This window comes from Rhinoderma darwinii, chromosome 1, assembly GCF_050947455.1.
Source record: "Rhinoderma darwinii isolate aRhiDar2 chromosome 1, aRhiDar2.hap1, whole genome shotgun sequence".
NCBI classification, from domain to species: domain Eukaryota; kingdom Metazoa; phylum Chordata; class Amphibia; order Anura; family Rhinodermatidae; genus Rhinoderma; species Rhinoderma darwinii.
The window spans coordinates 440,994,902-441,012,435 of record NC_134687.1 but is presented as its reverse complement, the minus strand read 5'-3'; the positions used below and the strand labels follow the sequence as shown (position 1 = coordinate 441,012,435).

Sequence of the window (17,534 nt, the reverse complement as noted above, 5' to 3'; positions counted from 1 at the left end):
AAACACTGTTTAACCCCTTAGTGACCAGACCTTAAAAGTGCCTTTAATGACAAAGCCAGATTTTGGAAATCTGACATGTGTAAATTTAACAGAGAATAACTCAGTTTTACATATCCAACTAATTCTGACATTGTTTTTTTTGTCACATATTGTACTTTATTTAGGTGGTAAAAGTAGACCTATAACATTTGCGTATATTTATTAAAAAACATAAAAACTGATGAAAATTTGTACAAATTTTATTTTTTTCATATATTCATCTGCAATATGTCACATATGCACACACAAACTTTACAAATATTTCATCAAATATATATTTCCAGCTCTTTACTTTATTTTGGCAGCACTTTTGATTTTGAAGTGTCCTATATGTCCAGCGATATAGGCCACTTTTTAAAATTTTGACGTACATTTTGCTTTCCTGCACCAAGCCAAGTTTGAAGAGGCTCATAAGTGTCAGAATGATAAAAACACCCCGTAAATGGCCCCATTCTGAAAACTAGACCCCTTAAGGTATTCATCTAGGGGTGTAATTAGTATTTTGACCAAACAGTTTTTCCAGGAACTAAGTCAAAGCAGGTGAAAAAAAAATGATTTCACTTTTTGTTTTTACAAATGTGTCATTTTAAGGACAGATTTAATTTACAGTGGACATGAGACATTTATAGAGGCACTGAGCTGCCAAAACGATAGAAACCCCCCTTAAATGACCCCATGTATTTTGACCGCACTCTTTTTGCAGGAATTAATGCAAAGCAGGTGGAAAGAAAATGTTACTTCACTTTTTTCACAAATGTGTCATTTTAATGACAGATTTCTTGTACAGCCGACATGAGAATAAGGAAATGCACCACAAAATGTATCACCCTGTTTCTCCTGTGTTCAAAAATATCCAAATTGTGGCCCTAATGCATTTCCCAGGCACACGGCAGGGCCCAAAAGGAAGGGAGCACCAGTAGGCTTTCAGGACACACATTTTGCTTGAAAATGTTTTAGGCCCCATTACACATTTATAGAGGCACTGAGCTGCCAAATAGATAGAAACCCCCCATAAATGACCCCATTTTGAAAACTAGACCCCTTAAGGTATTCATCTAGGGGTGTAGTGGCCATATTGATTGTAAAGTTTTTATAGCATGAGATAAGGTGTAAAAATATGTGTGTATATTTATATATTTAGTTTTTTTCCTCAAATAGTTCATTTTTAGGACATATTTATCATACACGGTGCATGAAACTGGTGAGGTACGCCTTAAAAGTATTACTATTGTATGCCTTAGTATAGAAATATGCCGCATACTCATCATTGGGGGACAAACAGGAAGAGGAGTGATGTGGATTTAATGTTTTTATAACTTTTTGTTGGAAAGGAGAGGATTCTACTTTTCTAGATTGAGAAATACATGTCCCTAAACAGTTTCTACACCCTATGACTATGTCGTGTTTACAAAGCAGCTGTGCTGCAATCGTGTCAGTCCGTAGACATTATGTATATCAACCCGCTCTGATATATAGTAAGTTAGAGTGGGAAAAATAATTAAACTGTGTTGGAGGAAAAAGGCAATATGTCCAAAAAAAAGGAGGAAGAATGTATCCAGCTATGTGGAAATCTCGAGCATGTTCAAAGGATGAAAGAGAACTTGTAGGGCTGTAATTACTTTATTTTTCAAAGTGACTGGTCGCACAACGTCTCTTTAGCTCCATCAATCCCTGTATGAGGGACGAATGTGCCAAGCGACACGGTATACCATAACAGGCTCCTGCCCTTCAAGGTAGGAACTGAAATGTGCGCAAAACAACCAATCACCTGTAGAATATATAAAGGGGCAGTGTCCAACACCGTCTAGAGGGACAGTGAAGAACCACTACTTCCTAAATTAATGTCGGTATTTCTAGTATTGTTGGGTGTAAGAGGTCCACCAAAAACCCAAATAAAACTATAATAAAGCCCATAGTGTATTGATAGGGAACAGCTCACTTATTAGAAATCCTCAGAATAACAAGAAAAATTATGCCGTATCCCCAGTCAGTAACCGCTATTTATGGCAGGACATAGTCATAACAATAAATGAAAAAATCCCTAAAAGAACCCTAAATTTTGGCCCCTCCTAAACATACAGCGAAGCCCTAGACTAGGGTTGGAAGGACAAGTGGAACAATATTATCGTGACTCACTTCGCTGTCCTCGTTTGCTGCAGGCCCGGCAACGTTTTATGGGTATGTTTGGTTCGGTGTTGAAGGGATGAGGTGTAAAAAATGTTTTTCAACAAGTCCGCATACATCCTCTGACTCATGGACTACTCTCTGGTCTGCAGATTGAAATAGGAGATCTTCAATCACTTTCTCCTGAAATTCAAAGAATGTAGCCCTGCCCGCTGATTTTTTGTACAGGACAAATGCATTGTGCATCGCAACCTGGATGAGTTATATTGCCACTTTCTTATACCACGTTCTGGTTTTCCTTTTAACCAGATAAGGTTGTAACATCTGGTCACACAAATCTACCCCACCCACGAATTTGTTATAACCGATGACACACGCAGGCTTTTGTCTATCTGCAGAGGCCCCACGTTCTCTAACAGTTTCTGGTGCACTTGGATGGATTGACGTGGGAAACCTTTGCGATTCCTGCGTATTGTGCCACAGACTCTGGTGTTGGCACCATGCAGGGCGCTAAACAATTGCACACTGGTATAAAAGCTGTCAGTGTATACATGATATCCATTGTGTAGGAAAGGGCCCATTAAATCCTACACGATCTTACCAGTGGTACCAATATTTGGAGGGCACCCTGGTGGATTAAATTCATGTCTTTACCCTAGTAGATCTTAAACGCACACGTGTTGCCAGAAGTGCTTTCACATAACTTGTAGATCTTTACCCCGTACTTAGAACTTTTTAAGGGTATGAATTGGCGGAATGAGAGACGCCCTTTGAAATTCATTAGAGATAAAAAAAACTATAATGAAGATGTTCATCCTCTGTGTTTTGGACCCACTCCTTAGGCCTCATGCACATGACCATATTTTTGCGGCTGCAATTTATCCAAGTTTTTGCGAATAATTTGCGGACCCATTCTTTTCTATGGCCCCGTGCACACGACCGTGATTTACTAGGATCAGAGCCACAAATCCGCACTGTAAAAACTCAGGTCAAGTCATCTTACGGTCCACATTTGCGGATTCACCAATACTGGTGAATTGTTGTGGATCCTTAAGTCAGGGTGACACAAGGGTTTTTTGTGGTCCAACAGACTGCAACGGACCCATGGTTTTGCGGATTTACAGCTGTATGCATGATGCCTAACAAATACTGATGCAAAATACTGACTAATATACTGCTGTGTGAAAATGGCATTAGATTTGGTCAGTATTTTTTGGCCGTATTTTTCAGCCAAAAGAATAAATGTTTCTATTTTGCTTTCACGCGCGTGAATCTTATACGCTCATGTGAATGTCGCCATAGGATCCACTCTTGGTATTGACTGTAACAAAAAGTCAGCATCAGTGTTAAAAATACATAACTGCATGTACTTTGTATAAGGCTGATGCTCTAGAGTATTTTCTTACCTTGAAGTTATCAACTAATAAAAATGACGTTTTAGGAATACTAATCTGCATTGCCAGTTCTGAAGATGCCCTCCTAATGATAATGGCTCTTCACTAATGAATTACCACTTGGTGTATTTTAATGTGTTTCATAGAAATTATTTTTTTCTTCCCATGGAAAATTTGAATTGAAGGAAATTTATAATGATTGTATCAAACTAATGACTGATAGCAGGGCCACTAGACAATATCTTGAGGCCGCTTTATCATACGGATCGGTTTGATATGTCTTAAAAGTTATCATGGAAATATTAACTATCTTTCACTCAAAAAGAAAGCAGACAATTAGTTCATTTACAACTATTTGCTTCTTAGTATTTGCAAGGCTTATCCATTTATATAACAAGTGTGCAGCTTATATGAGATAGTTATTTTTTTCTTCGCTTCCATTGAGAGCACGTTAGTTTAGCAGCGATTCAGACATTTCAAGTTTCTGTATATGTGGGAGATCTCTGGTCTATTAACTTTCATGAGTATAACCAGTTATAGGAGGCATTTTAATAGGTGGTATCTAGAAATCTGTGCAGAATCTTCAATCACCTAAACTAGCCGCCACTTTTCCTGCAATTGTGGGAGTGCACTGGATGCTTAAGAAAACTGTGGGTGCTTTACAATCTAAGACACCCTTAGGCTGGGTTCCCACTGTGCAGATTCACTGCAGATTTTACATGTATTATTTAAGCCAAAACCAGGAATGGAACCTAAACAGAAGAAATATACTTTTTATGTTTTTCCATCGTCGCATTCAAAGAGCTGTAACTTTTTTATTTTTGCATCAACATAGCTGTATAGTCTTGTTTTTTTCAAAATTATTTTGTCTTGTGTCTCCATATTTGAAAAGCCATTACTTTTTTTTATTTCTCCGCCGATGCAGCTACTATATGAAGGCTTTTTTTTTTTTGCGGGACGACTTGTAGTTTTTATTAGTATAGTTTTGGAGTACATGCGACTTTTTGATCACTATTTATCCTATTAAGGCAGGATTCACAGAAAACAGCAATTCTTGCATTGTTTTTTTATTTTATTTTTTACAGCGTTCGCCTAGCGGTTTAAATAATGTCATGACTTTATAGTTGGGGTCGTTACAGACGCGGCAATACCAAATATGTGTAACTTTTTTTCAATTGTTTTTAATAATAAAGCACCTGTCATGGCCTAGCAGGCATTAACTAGAGGCAGACCTGGGGGCCTTTATTAGGCCCCCGGCTGCCATAGAAGACACAGGCACCCTGTGGGGTAGGAGAGGGAGCTCCCTCCATCCAAAACCACTCAGATGCGGCGCTCACTATTGAGCGCCGCATCTGAGGGGTTAAACAAGCGAGATCGATACTAATATTGATCTCGCCCGTTAGAGCAGGTATGCTTCCGGCCCTCAGCTACTGGAGGTAGCTTAGAGCAGGGAGATTTAATGGCTCCCTGCTCTGTTTCCTTATTCTGATGCAGCGCCGTAAAAAGGCTACTGCATCAGAATAAAGCCCGTCAGCGGCCATCATAAAAACACCTATGACCAGTCACTAACAGGTTAATGATTCTCCTGGATCCAATCATGGTTTTGGCTTACAAAATGCAGGCAAAATTTGCGGCAAATCTGCATGGTGGTAACCCAGCCTTAGGGTATGTTCCCACAGGCAGGATACTCTTCAGATTTTCTGTTGCATGAGCAGAGCGTGTATGTGTTCTCAGGGAGAAAGTTGCTGACTCCTCTCTCCGGTGGCTTATCTCATAATGAACAAGAATCTGCATCAAAATCTGCAACAAAAATTCTATGTGGGTCTCTAGTATTATGATACAAATGCAGAGAATTGAATCATTATTGTTTTAGCCCCTACCTTCTGGGTTCACACAATCTCATTCTCAAACAGTGTAAAAATTCAACATGCTCGACCCTTCTCTTCCCGACACCGGTATACACATTAGATGGTCGGCCTGTCCAGCCAACATATATCTAATGCGTATTGCCACATTAAGTTATGTATAGCAATATTGATTCAATGTAATGTAAAGTGTATGGCACACAATTGTACAACACGTTAATAGCCTTGTACAGGGGACCAATTATTTGCCTTGTCCAAATATATCTGCAAGTAATCCAAGTACATTCTGTACTGTAAATTGGATGTAGACAGTAAGTTCTCATTAAGCCAGCTGCACCTCACTGCACTGAGGAATGAGAATAGTCTCCGCAGACCTTTATTTTAGATTTTTTACATTGCGAATCGGATATGGGAGCAAGTATTTTACTAGCAATTCTTGGGATAAATCATTATCCATATTTATTCAATTACAGTATCTGGACATCATCTGGCAAACATCTGCTGTTTATGTCCATGCAGACTAGATTTTCCTGATGAATCTTACAACTAGATTAGCTGGAGGACAGCCAGGTGTCGCGGGATGCTACTACCTCCAGCAGCTCCATCATTATGTGAACATCTTCATGAAGATATTTCACACATAATTATTTAATCACTTAATTTGTAGAAAAAGGAAAAGTGCTGTTATCACTCGTTTCCTTCTGAAAACCTTCACTTAACACACACTGTGCAATCACCCATTAATATCCCGCTTCCTTTAGAAAAAGCAAATTTATCATAAAGTGGCCGTACGCTGTATTAAGTCACGAATTCTATAAAATGCAGAAAGACTTCATATGAAAAGTAAGGATTTTCTCTAATGAGCAAAAATCTATCAGATAAAATATTGGTCGGTAAAAAAAAATATAATTCTATGTGTGTGTGTAAAAGAAAATTTGGATTTTGTAACAAATATTTTATTTAAGGGAGCAATAGATTACTTAGAGACTGGCCATGAATAAGCTTCATTAACGATAATCGCTACATCTTTACTATGGGTCCTCTAACACAACGTGGGTCATGTAAACGAGCGCCGATCAACGAGACAGCTCATTGATCGGCGCTCGTTTGCTCCTTTCACAAGGGGCTATGTATGGGTATAAGCGCTTGTTACTACGATCGCTCGTCCCCATACATTTCTATCATGTCGGCCGCACGTCTTCCTGTTTACACAGGGAGATGCTCTAACGACAACGATAATATTTTCTGCTGCATAAACTATACAATCAGCCGATTCTCGTGATTTCTCGTTCATTGGCTGATCGTTACCCTGTTTACACAGGGCAATGATCGTGAACGAACGTTACGTGAACGCTTGTTTGCCCGATAATTGGCTCGTGTAAAAGGACCTTAAGTACACACACAATGTGACATATATACAATGTAACATATATATTATATAAATAAATATATATATATTATATATATATATATATATATATATATATATATATATATATATATAATATATGCTGTGCAACGAGCCTGAAAATCTGCACCAAGATTTTAACGTGGATTTGATTGTGGATTTTACTCATTAAAATCCATAACAAAAATCCACAACAGGTACTGTAGGGAATTTAACCCCTTAATGACCGCCGATAAGCCTTTTCACGGCGGTCATTAATGGGCTTTATTCTACAGCGCCGCCATTCTACGGCGCTGCATTAGAATAAAGTAAACAGAGCGGGGAGCTGTCAAATCTCCCTGCTCTCAGCTGCCAGCTGTAGCTGAGGGCGTCCCTGCTCGACCAGGTGAGATTGATATTCGTATCGATCTCACCCGTTTAACCCTTCAGATGCGGTGCTGAATAGCGTGCACCGCATCTGAGTGGTTTTGGAGAGAGGGAGGGAGCTCCCTCTCATCCCACTGACACCCGACGATAAAATCGCAGAGTGTCTGTGCCTCCAATGGCAGCCGGGGGCCTAATAAAGGCCCCCAGGTCTGCCCATAGTAAATGCCTGCTAGGATATGCCAGAGGCATGTCCTAGCAGATGCCTGTCCGTTTTAAATGGACAGGCAGTAATACACTGCAATACGAAGTATTGAAGTGTATTATAATAGCGATCGGAGGATCGCATAGTGAAGTCCCCTAGTGGGACTAGTATAAAAGTAAGAAAAAGTTGAATAAAAGTTAATTTAAAAAAAAGTGAAAAAAATTATAATGAAAAACCCACTTTTTCCCCTTACAAAATGCTTTACGATTAAAAAAAACCCACAATAAAGCAAAAAAGTTACACATATTTGATATCGCCGCGTCCGTAACGACCCCGACTATAAAGCTGTTACATTATTTAACCCGCTCGGTGAACGGCGTAAAAAATGAAATAAAAAACAATGGAAAAATTTCTGTTTTCTGTGAATCCTGACTTTAAAAAAAATGTGATAAAAAGTGATCAAAAAGTTGCATCTACTCCAAAATGATACCAATAAAAACTACAAGTTGTCCCGCAAAAAAAAAGCCCTCATACAGCTGCATTGGCGGAACAATAAAAAAGTTAGGACTCTTCAAATATGGAGACACAAAAACAAATAATTTCGAAAAATAAGTTTTTTTACTGTGTAAGTAGTAAAACATACAAAATCTATACAAATTTGGTATCTTTGCAATCGTAACAACCCGTTGAATAAAGTTATTGTGTTATTTATACCACACGGTAAACTACGTAGATTTAGGGCGCAAAAAATGAGTGGTGAAATTTCAGGTTTTCTTCTATCCACCCCCCAAAAAAGTTAATAAAAGTTAATGAATAAATTATATGTACCCCAAAATGGTGCTATAAAAAAGTACAACTTGTCCCGCAAAAAACAAGACCTTATACAGCTATGTGGACGCAAAAATAAAAAAGTTATAGCTCTTCGAATGTGACAATGGAAAAATGTAAAAAATGGCTTGGTCATTAGGGCCCAGAATGCAAGCAGGGGGAAGGGGTTAAAATTCTGCAGTATATCTCGAATCCTCTGCGGGTTTTTACAATGTTTTAATATGGGATTGTGTGAATCCAACCTGTTGGTGCTAAAACAATTAATAATGATCAATCAATTTTCTGCATTTGTATCATAATGCTGGAGACCCACATCGAGTTTTTGTTGCAGATTTTGGTTCAGATTTTGATACAGATTTTTAAGCCATAGCCAGCAGTGGATCCAGGAGGAAGGACAAGTATAAATTCTTCCTTTATATTTCCCATTCTTTTTGACACCATTTCTGGATTTGGCTAAAAAAATCTGTATCAAAATCTGAACCAAAATCCTCAACAAAGCATCCCCGGCATCAAAATCGGAATTAAAACCTTCAACAGAGCATACATAATAACTCCGGCATTCCCATAAACGGTGAATGAAGCGGTGGCCGAGCATGCGGAGTACTGCTACATTCACATAGGGCACTCGATGATTACCGTTTTGGAGATCGATCCCAGCGGTCGACCCCCACCAATCTAACATTTATCACCTATACTGTAGATAGGTGATAAAGGGTGAATATAAAATTGATGGTTTATCCTCAGAATAGGCCATCAATATGTGATCAGTGCAGGTCCGACTCTTAGCACCCCCGCCAATAAGCTGTTTTGGAGGGGCCATGGCGTTCATGCGAACACTGCTTTCCATTTATTCCTTTCACTGCTCCATACTGTGAAACGCTGACAAACTTATAGCAGCGGTCGACAGTATTACACCCTTCTCCCGTTCATGGTGGAAGGCTGTAGAACTGTGACCCGCTGCTACAAGTGTGTCAGTGTTTGACAGTATGGAGCAGTTATGAAACCTGCATCTGTCAGGTCCGCCGGACTGATGGTTTCAGTATCAGCGGGTCCTGCGTTATGAACATAGATGTGATCGATAGCAGCTCGATCCTGCGTTTCCCTGACCCGCTGACACTGAACATGTCAGTCCCGCGGACCTGACAGATACAGGTTTAAGCGCTAGATACAGCTGCTCTGTATTACAGAATACAAAGCTGCTGTATCTCAAAAAGCAAAAATCATTTTTAATAAAAAGTATTTTCAAAGTTGCACCAATCACACTGATAGACATTTTTATTAAAAAAACAAAAAACATTTCAAAGGACTACATGTCTTTTAAAAGCTAAAGCTGCTCTCCTTTAATGGCGAGGTGGATTTGCAGAGGCCAGAACTATTTTAGTGACTTTACATTGTCATTTTCTTATCCTTGTTACCTGATTTTTAAGTGCATGGCTTTGTGAATGCTTTAAAATGCAGTGTAGTATCCAGAGAATCAAGATTTATATCAACCGCAGGCTCTGAAAATAGTCAGAAAGTAGAAGCAAACGCATAAATGTATTCTTTTTTGATAGGTAGTTCAGATTTATATCCATGAACAGTCTATTTATAAAGCCTCTATCTCTGTTCTTGCCTTTTAGTTTTCAAAGACCATGGACATAAAATATCTATGCAAACACAAGAAGTTCTGTTTAGGTCAGCAGTGTAGTATCTGATGAATACTTCTGCATTGTTTTGTACAATATTTCCTTGTTTATGATTCATTACAGCAAATTTTCACAGCAGGCCCTTAAAGGGCCACTAAAGACGGAGTTAAATTTTTCTGGATGATGTGCACCTTGCAGACATGATAATAGCAATATAAATAAATAATGCTACAAAACTGGTGCAGCTCCACCTTATCCTGTGATATTATCAGCCATAAAAAGAGATGCTATGGAATAGTATTCTGTTGAATGGGCCTGAGGCAAAGCCTTTAGGAATTTGATTTGCTGTTCTGTTCTAATACCTGAATAACTTCTGCGCATAAAGCGAGTGATATATACCGAGTAACTTTTCCAAAAAAATACTTAGGAAGACCAGAATTTTCTATGAAGGATTTTAAATTCCATAATATTCTAATCCTATGTATGTTGCCCCTCTTCTTTCAGGTGACCACTCCTCTAGAAGACCATAAACTGTAGGACTTTAGAGTATAGCAAACAACCATGCACCGTACTGTTCATACTTTAGTCCTTCAAAGTAGTGGCCATGAATTAGCTCCTACTTCATTGACCATAAAGTAACTATGGCTGTGCCCATAGGCTTGTACCCAAACAGAACTGCAACAGTGTGATACCTGTACAGTGTGCCATCACAACATTTCACACACCACTATAGTGACCACACAATAGTGTACACTCTGCTGTCTTCCAGACTTGTTGGTGAATTACACTGTGGGTGTGTGTGTGTATATATATATATATATATATATATATATATACACATGTGTATATAGAACATTTTAAGATGGTAAAGTAAACTTGACAATATGAACAAACAAACATTTATCTGAACAGACCTGACATTTTAGTGGAGCACAGTCCCTTGATGAAGGTGGACGGACTGCGCTCCACTGAGTTGTCGGGTTTGTTTAGATAAACTTATTTTTGCTCATATTTCCAAGTCACTGTATTGTTACTTAGGCTTTACCTGTTTATATGTCCTATAGGTATACTGTATACGTGTATATATATTAAGTATATATATATATATATATACTGTGTATGTACATAGTGATGGATAGGTACAGTAATTTCATGGATTGGAAGAATTTTTCCCCGTTTTCAAAACAAGTATGGGTTAAGAACAATGTCCTCTGTATGGCTTTACTGTCAACGGTTTATGGTTCATTGGACTTTTTTGCCTCTATCCCTGCTGACAGAGATACAGCCTACCTTGAACCTTTGGGTATTTCAAGGAAGACACAATTTATAGAGCTTTTTTCATTCTTATTGTTTATTGAAGCACAAGATTCGTATCTGCGTGCTCTCCTTGAACTTTTTCTTGTGAAGGTTTTGTGGTCACTTCCGTGGACAGTTAAATGCAATAAGAGTAAAAACATTCATTTTAAAGACCCTCACAAAAAGCTTCACATAAAAGATACTATATCCATTTGTGAGAGCTACCTACTGTGAAAACGATATAACACTTCTTATTCTAGACCTGACACCAGCCGGGCAAGTTGCAATCCTTCTGTATGATGTGCCAGAGTGTGTGCCCATTGTGTAGTATTATTTATGTCATTTGGAAATATTACAGTAGTCTGACCGTCTAGGTGTGTAGTACAGCTTTGCTATGAATGCATTGCTTTGCCACTTGAGCACTTACAAATGTTTGTCATTTCAGGAATATATTTCTGTTTTTGCCTCTTATTAACTGGCAATACCACAATCTGTACTACCCAGTATGTCTTATATTTTAAGATTGGGCATGCAGCTATTTCTTTGTTCAAGATAACCAAATACTGAATACTCCAATGATAGTTAAGTAATAGTGAATGCATAAAACAAAGGCATATTTAGCAGTAAAGGTCAATGCACCTAGACCACACATATATTCCAATAACAAGGAGCTGAAAACATAAATTTGTTAAATAGTCCGTACACCCAGATGTCATCAGTCAACAGAGGATGACCAGTGATATATGTATGTCCCTTGGTATCCAGCCATGTGTGACTGGGCAGCCACGGGCACTAGAGCAGAGCTTATCTTGCTTTGGAGAATAGAACTCATATAGTTCTTTTACATTTTTGTTACGTCAAAGTATAAATTTTGCTATAAAAGTCTGTTTCTTTTATCATTATTTGGGATGCATATATTACATCAAAGTGGTTTTCCGGTTTTATGCACATAAAAGCTTAATCTCCGTATAAATGAAAAGTTCTACAACTTTCTAATATACTTTTGTGTTTTAATTCCTCACCAAAAAAAAAGGAAATAGAAGAGGAAAATCCAACATGTATAGAATTGAGGCGAGAGGTTAATTGGCACAAAAATAGAAATAATTGCCCAAAGGAGCGCAGAGACCCCTCACTGCCACATTAAAATAGAACTTTTAATATTAGTGTAATAAGTAATAAGTTTGCACTTTGTAGGATGTTGAATTAAAAACACTTGCTGCCCAGACTGATAGATGACATATGGATGAATATCCTTGCTGTTAACTTCACAGCAACTTAACCGACTACCAATATATGTCCCTATATAGTACTGTATATTAGCGTATATACTCAATGATATTGATTAAGGATGCTACATAGCATTAGCTCCATAAATGTAAGGTAGTAATAATACTGCGTTAGGCTGTGAATAGATAGTCGAACTGTTGGTATCAACAAGTCACAATGCTGGGCTGCAGCTAGTTAAAATTTAGACAGCGGGTTCCCCCGATATGTTTCGCCAACACGCTGTCTAAATATTTGGTGGATTATTTCAATTCCTCACCATTTTATTCACTTGTAAGCTGAGAGTAGGGGGTATGTAGTTTGTCACGTAGCGGGTTAGTGGACCCACTAGGCCGAACCGCCGCAGCGGGGAGGCAGCTGGTCAAACAACAGGAAACCCCAGAAATACAATGTGCCGCACAAGGGTACCTGAATAGTCCAGATGGTGGCCGCAGCTCTGGCACAGATGAGATGGGTGCAGCAGATGGCGCCAGACGTGGCGGACTCCTCCGGATGTGGCAGAAGACACAGGACGTGGCGGATTCCTCCGTACGTGGCAGATGACACAGGACGTGGCGGATTCCTCCGGACGTGGCAGATGACACAGGATTTGGCGGATTCCTCTGGACGTGGCAGATGACACAGGACGTGGCGGATTCCTCCGGACGTGGCAGATGACACAGGACATGGCAGAAGACACAGGACGTGGCACGACTAGATACTAAGGCACAGCACGGGAAACAGGAACGGGTAACAAGGCACGGGTAACAAGGCACGGGTAACAATGGAACGGGAAACACTAAGGGACCATTTGCAAGACAGACTGGGAAAACTAACAACGCTCAGGCAAGGATTAGAAGGCCAGGGGCCTTCCTATAGACCAGGAAATCGTGGCAGTTGATGATGATGACTATTTCCTATTTGCGCGCACTGGCCCTTTAAGGCCGGGCGCGAGCGTGCGCGCGCACCCTACGGGACACAGCCGAACGTAGCGGAAGTGAGCGCTAGCGTCTCCTAGGAGGGAGACGGGGACCAGTGCTCACAGATCCATGGCTGCGGGCGTCGGGAGGTGAATGAACCCGACGGCCCGCGGCCATGGACGCTACATAGTTGTAGCATAAACCATTTCCTGGAGGGGATTCAATTTTGATTGTAATCTATTCTATACGTGATAATATCACAGCATTATCTTTGTAATATCATATAATTTATTATATGATCTGTTATACATGACAGGGTCCAATGTTGTATGTTATAGCATGTGATCTATATATATTCTATACTATACATGAGAGGGTCACATAATCTTTCTCTGGTAACTACAAGTGTAAATAGCAAATGAAGGGTTATTCTCATCTTATGAAGTGATGGCTTATCCCTAGGATATGACATCACTTTATGATCAGTACTCGACCTCTGGTTTAGCAATGCGTCCCCTTCTAGGTTTTCCCTGTACAGCCGCGCTCCCAGTCACCTGGCTATGCGGGGTTCTGCAAGTGGCCCCATTCACTTGAATAAGGCTGTGCTAAAGCTTACGGCACAGCAGGTGGTCGGGAGCACCGCTGTGCAGGGAAAAACAGGGAACCGGACGCATCGCTAAACTAGCACTGCAGCTTCTACATCTCAGGACCGTTGGGGGTCCTAGAGGTCGGACCCCACTGATAATAAAGTGATGGCATATCCTTTATAAGATGGGAATATCTCGTTAATGTGCAAGGCCTGTCAGCCAGCTGAAAGTGACAGAGTCCTATGTTGCCCTTCCTCAAAAAACATAGGAAGATTGGTTGCTGCTTTAAGGTATGCCTTTCTTGATGCTTCTTTCACAAGTTGCTATTTTAGAACAGATTGCTCCATTAATTAGTATCATTCCCCTTCTTGGTTTATTGGGCAAGACAATGTGTCCTTGTGGAGATTTTTTTTTGTAATCCACTATAACAAATGCAGCAGAATATTGTGTAACCAGTGGGTGGTCGCTGTGCCATTAAAACCAGATAATTAGAGCAACTGGTGCAAAGAATACACGCTGTAGAAACCAGGAAAAGGCTGGCAATTTTTCTGGGTTTGTTCCTTCGCTTTTAAGAGCAGACATGGCCTTTGGGGAGGTTACAGGAGTTACATTTGTAAAATATGTTTTAATGGTCTTTTTCTGCAAACAATAACCCCATCTTATGTCTAATAGAGTATATGCACTGTTTATTTATTATTTTTTTAAAGTTGTACGATTTTACAGTAATACAGTTAAAAATATTATGTTGGTAGGAAAAAGTGGAGCGCCTATTAGATTAAATTGGATCTCCAGGTTCCCCTTTACTGGGGCTCATTTGGCTCAGTATATATTTAGCAATTACCATCTTTCTCCCACTGGTGGTTTAGTTGCTGGTGGCTTATCGTCCTTGTGTCCATGCTGTAACGGGAATTCAGTCTATGCGCTGATTCCTGCTATATAAAGTATGGGGGAGGGACACATCAGTTATCTGATCTTGGAATGATACAAGAGGTGGATCTCAGACTCAGTCACTTATAATAATGGAGTAGAGCTAGAAATAAACCCAGCAGGCAACAGTGAAGAGAATAAATATTGGATAATTATCCATAGCTAGTTATTAGGAGTTATTTAGGACCACGGCTGGACATCTAGTTTAGTCCATATCAAAGAGTTGGACGTGCAAAACAAAAGTTCTGTATAGCTAAAGGGTGGGCCCTCATAATTATTTCCTCTGGTGGTCGCAAGGAGTCCCTGTCCATCACTGGCGCTCTTCTGTATAAAATGTCAGTTCTTATGTACAGTGAGACATAAGTGAACAGCAGTGGAAGACATGACAAATCTTTAGGACTCTTGCAGTTCTTGCAGTGATGTTCAGTGCATCTTGGGATTTACAGTGAACTACATACAGTCCATGGTCACATTGATGGATGACAACCAATGTCTGCTTGGTAGGCATAGTGAACATTTCCAGCAATAAACAAGGTCAATTTAAAGTGAATATATCATGTGCTGTGAGCTGCGTCTGTTCAAGTCCTATGTATCAGTCTGAATACTTATGTCAATGTAATATTTTAATTATTCCTTTTTAATAAATTTGCAAACATTTCTAAAATTCACTTTTCACTTTGTCATTATGGGGTATTAAATGCCGAATGATGGGGAAAAAACGTGAATTTTTTTTATTTTAGCACAAGGCCTCAACATAACAAAATGTAAAAAAATAGTGAAAGGGTCTGAAGACTTTCCGAATGTAAGAACTCATAGAATTAAAGAACTATTTCCATTTCAGACATTTATAGCATATCCACAGAATATGCCATAAATGTCTGATAAATGTGGGTCTCAGCTCTAGGATCCGCACCTATCTTGAGATTGGTGGTCCCACAACCCAGTCTGGTGAGATGGTGTGAACAGGTGGCCAAACTGACAAAAAAAAAAACAACGTAGTCTGCTGAGCTCCCATAGAAGTGAATAGGAGCTACAGAAACAGCTTAGCACATGCTGTTTTCAGAATTGTTACGCTATTTCCGTAACTCTAATTCACTTCTATGGGTGTTACGGAAACAGCATAGCGAGATGTGAATATCCCTTTAACTTTGCAAATGTAATCCTGACTGCTAAGCATTGCCATATAACTCCACCGTGCTACAAACAACAGTCATTCCATGCAGAACTACAAAGTGAACTGTCACTGCTAAAAATATAGCTTGAGCCAAGGGTCTATTACACAGGCTGTTAGATAACAAAAATTAATGCTTTTTTTTATGCTATAAATCCGTTGACAGAATAAGAAATACTTGCATTTTAAGTGTATTAATCATGAGAACAGGTACAAATAAATGAAAACCTGAAAGGCGAAAATTCCTGAAATAAAAATAATGTGCGGATGACACTGGGCATTTACATTTCACACTCCTGTCATGTTACATGAAAGCAGGAAAGAAATGTGCAAAATGCTCCCTCTTATCTTGTGATTTCTATAGTAAAAGTCTCCACTGCCTTCTCTGTCTTCTTCAAAATGTAGATCTTTTCTTTGTTTTTTTGCAGGTAGTAAAGCCTTTTGCTTTAGATAATTAATGAAGAATATGATGAAAAATATTGTTCTTTTAAAATTGTACAATAAAACCAATAATGAACTTGAATTAGTTCCCTGTGCCCTTTTAAGCACCAGATACACTCTGTACGGGTGTGCATAGTGTTGATGTAAGGTGTGGCAGGAGCCCACCTTTAAAAATGACTGTTTGCCCCGGACTAATGTACATATGTTTTTGAATGTGTAAACCCCTTCCCGCTGGACTTTCATTTTTGTTTTTTCCTCCCACATTTCAAAAGCCATAACTTTTTTATTTTTCTGTTAATAAAGCCGTATGAGGGCCTGATATTTGTGCGATGAGTTGTAGATTTTCATGGCACTATATATTGTATCATATAATGTACTCGGAAACTGTAATAAAATTCATTATGGGGTGGAATGGGAAAAAAACAACGATTCCTCCATTGTTTTGTGGGTCTAATTTTTGCGGCGTTTACCGCACTGTAAAAATTACTTTATTCTGCGGGTCAATACGATTACGGCGATACCAAATTTCCATAGTTTTTTTTATGTTTTACTGCTTTTACTAAGAAAAGACTAATTGTTAAAAATAAAATTAGTTTTGTCGCCATAGTCTGAGAGCCATAACTTTTTTATTTTTTCATCAATTGAGCGGCATGAGGGCTTAATTTTTGTTGGCTGAGCTTTAGTTCTATTGGTACCATTTTAGGGTACATGGGACTTTTTGATCCCATTTTATTACATTTTTTTCCGTAGATGAGGTGACCAAAAAGCAGCAATTGTTTTTATGCCGTTACTTTGCGGGTTTAACCCCTTAATGACCAGCCTATTTTAAACCTTAATGACCAAGCCATTTTTTACGTTTTTCCATCGTCGCATTCCAAGAGCTATAACTTTTTTATTTTTGCGTCGAAATAGCTGTATAATATCTTGGTTTTTGCGGGACAAGTTGTATTTTTTAATAGCACCATTTTGAGGTACATATTATTTATTGATTAACTTTTATTAACTTTTTTTGGGGGGGAATAGAAAAAAACCTGAAATTTTGCCACTCTTTTTCACGTCTTAAATCTACGCCGTTTAC

The 17,534-nt window shown here is 39.0% G+C and overlaps 1 protein-coding gene across 4 annotated transcripts in view; it reads left to right on the top strand.

Annotated features, from left to right (window-relative positions):
- Positions 1–17,534, top strand: part of TTC28 (tetratricopeptide repeat domain 28) — a 625,439-nt gene that overhangs the window by 504,813 nt on the left and 103,092 nt on the right. The window lies entirely within an intron of this gene.